Raw genomic sequence first — 2,500 nt, forward strand, 5'->3', positions numbered from 1 at the left:
ACACACACACACACACACACAGGTAACACACACACACACACACACACAGGCACACACAGGTAACACACACACACAGGTAACACACACACAGGTAACACACACACACACACACACACACACACAGGTAACACACACACACACACAGGTAACACACACACACACACACACAGGTAACACACACACACACACACACACAGGTAACACACACACACACACACACAGGTAACACACATACACACACACACACACACACAGGTAACACACACACACACACACAGGGGCGGATTGGCCATCTGGCAATTCTGGCAAATGCCAGAGGGGCCGGTCAGAGTTTTTTTTTTTTTTAATATACAAATAAATAATAACAAATAAAGTCGACCGACCCAATCAGACGTTACTCAAATTGGGACGTTCAGTCAAAATCAAAGCATGTCGCCCGAGGTGACCGTGCTGCTCTGGGGGACCGGCTACGCAGCGAGAAGCCGCTGCTGACGGGCGCAGAGCTCCGCCGGAGCTCCGACTGCTGTCCGTCCACGCAGCCGTCTGACGGCATCAGTATTACATTGACACAGTTTCATTACCGGTTACAAACATCTCGTCGCGTTAATTAGTAGTCTAATTCGTTCGTACAGTTGGTTTAACGCCTGTAACGGGATGTAACGGGATGTGAAGTGTAGGCCTATAGGAGTACACATGACAACCCTGAACAAGCAGCGTCGCTCTGCTCCGTCTTTCTGCTGTGCCCCATTCACGTAGTGTCACGTTTTACACTATGTAGGTTAAACTCTGCAATTCATCCGCGGTTCACATGTATGCATGAACTGTGGTGGTCCGTTACACTGTAGGCTATATTCAACATCACTGATAATTTCTGATCAACAGTATGTAGAAAACCCTTGTTCATGCTGTGTGTTGTCGTATCCAGCCCGTGTCCCTGATGTGAAAGCCCCCTTGCTGGACTACTGATATAATAATATTCCATTATATTTTGTATTTTAAATTGTTACCTGCCACCAGAATTTTGTGATTTCCTTGCCATAAATATAGACGTTTTTACCATAAATTGGTGCCTTATAATATATCAGAATGCAGGAATTGAAGTCTTTTAGCCTCTAAATTTCCTGCTTTATGTGTTCCCCCAAAGGCCAATTTTGAGCAAGGAAAAACCCTGAAGTAAAATCACAGACAGCCATGAAAACATTTTTAAATTGCAGAGTTGCAGAGTTAAAACAGATGAAAAGATGGAGAACCAGACGGACAATATGTACAGTATCAACAGAGAGAAACACGGACAAACGAAGAAGACAGACAGTGACAAAAAAGACCAACTGTAATACTGTAGAGCAGTGGTTCTCAAACTGTTTTCAACGTTGTACTCCTTTTGAATTGATTATTTAAGCCAAGTTCCCCCTGACCAGCGCTAATCATTTTTGGTAGAAAAAAAAAGTCTCTATAAAGAGGAACAATACAGCGCTGTATGTCAGCGAAAGATTTACTGAAAAACATTTAAATGCTGATGAGAAAAGGAGACAAACTGTAAAAAGAAGGAAGGAAGGAAGGCAAGAATAGGTCAAAATAGTATCAAAAACTTCAAAAACAGTGACATAAGAAGAAAAAAGCGAGAAACGTAAGTAGAAGGAAGGAAGGAAGGATAGATTAGGTCCAAAGAAGGAGACACAAATGTCACATTTTTGGCAGGAAAAAAAGTCTCCACAAAGAGGAACAATGTTCTGGACCACAGCCTTGTTACTATTAAACATTTAGTTAAATATCTCACAGACCCACTGCAGTCCTCCAGAGGACCCCTAGGGGGACATGTACCCCCTGCAGTCCTCCAGAGGACCCCTAGGGGGACATGTACCCCCTGCAGTCCTCCAGAGGACCCCTAGGGGGACACGCACCCCCTGCAGTCCTCTAAAGTACCCCTAGGGGGACACGTACCCCCTGCAGTCCTCTAAAGTACCCCTAGGGGGACACGTACCCCCTGCAGTCCTCCAGAGTACCCCTAGGGGGACACGTACCCCCTGCAGTCCTCTAAAGTACCCCTAGGGGGACACGTACCCCCTGCAGTCCTCTAAAGTACCCCTAGGGGGACACGTACCCCCTGCAGTCCTCCAGAGGACCCCTAGGGGGACACGTACCCCCTGCAGTCCGTGGGTGGGGCTGCATGGGCGTGGTAATGTGGCTACAGTGCCAGGACACACACACACACACACACGGTGTGGCCGAGCGGCTCTGTAACCATGGTAACGGAAGGGGGATTTCATTCTTGCATGATGGTTTTTGTTAGAGAAAATAGCAGCAAAATCAGCAATAAAGTTTGATTTAATTTATTTGTACCTGGAGATGTGCGCCTGCTCCGCCCACTGAGCCAACCCGGCCACGGCTATAACGTTTTCTAACCCAGAAACAGAAGTGTGATTCATGAATTGGGGAGAAATGGTTGACGTCATTGGCAACCTGGAGTGTGTATGTGTTCACGTCTGGTGAACGGTGTTGA

At 46.5% G+C, this 2,500-nt stretch overlaps 3 protein-coding genes and 1 long non-coding RNA gene across 4 annotated transcripts in view; 2 read left to right on the forward strand and 2 right to left on the reverse strand.

Moving 5' to 3' along the window:
- LOC116036424 (bromodomain-containing protein DDB_G0280777-like) overlaps positions 1-2,500 on the reverse strand; it is a 1,700,590-nt gene that overhangs the window by 558,692 nt on the left and 1,139,398 nt on the right. The window lies entirely within an intron of this gene.
- The window catches only part of LOC116036425 (C1q-related factor-like), a 680,685-nt gene that overhangs the window by 475,891 nt on the left and 202,294 nt on the right, over positions 1-2,500 (forward strand). The gene's annotated exons all lie outside the window — the stretch shown is intronic.
- Positions 1-2,500, forward strand: part of LOC116037675 (solute carrier family 13 member 5-like) — a 28,713-nt gene that overhangs the window by 23,746 nt on the left and 2,467 nt on the right. The gene's annotated exons all lie outside the window — the stretch shown is intronic.
- The window catches only part of LOC118496575, a 22,778-nt gene that overhangs the window by 11,979 nt on the left and 8,299 nt on the right, over positions 1-2,500 (reverse strand). Inside the window, exon 2 of the long non-coding RNA XR_004899166.1 lies at positions 394-397. This is a non-coding gene — a long non-coding RNA (uncharacterized LOC118496575). The remainder of the gene's footprint in view (positions 1-393; positions 398-2,500) is intronic.

The sequence above is a fragment of the Sander lucioperca genome, chromosome 13 (assembly GCF_008315115.2).
Source record: "Sander lucioperca isolate FBNREF2018 chromosome 13, SLUC_FBN_1.2, whole genome shotgun sequence".
Classification (NCBI taxonomy): domain Eukaryota; kingdom Metazoa; phylum Chordata; class Actinopteri; order Perciformes; family Percidae; genus Sander; species Sander lucioperca.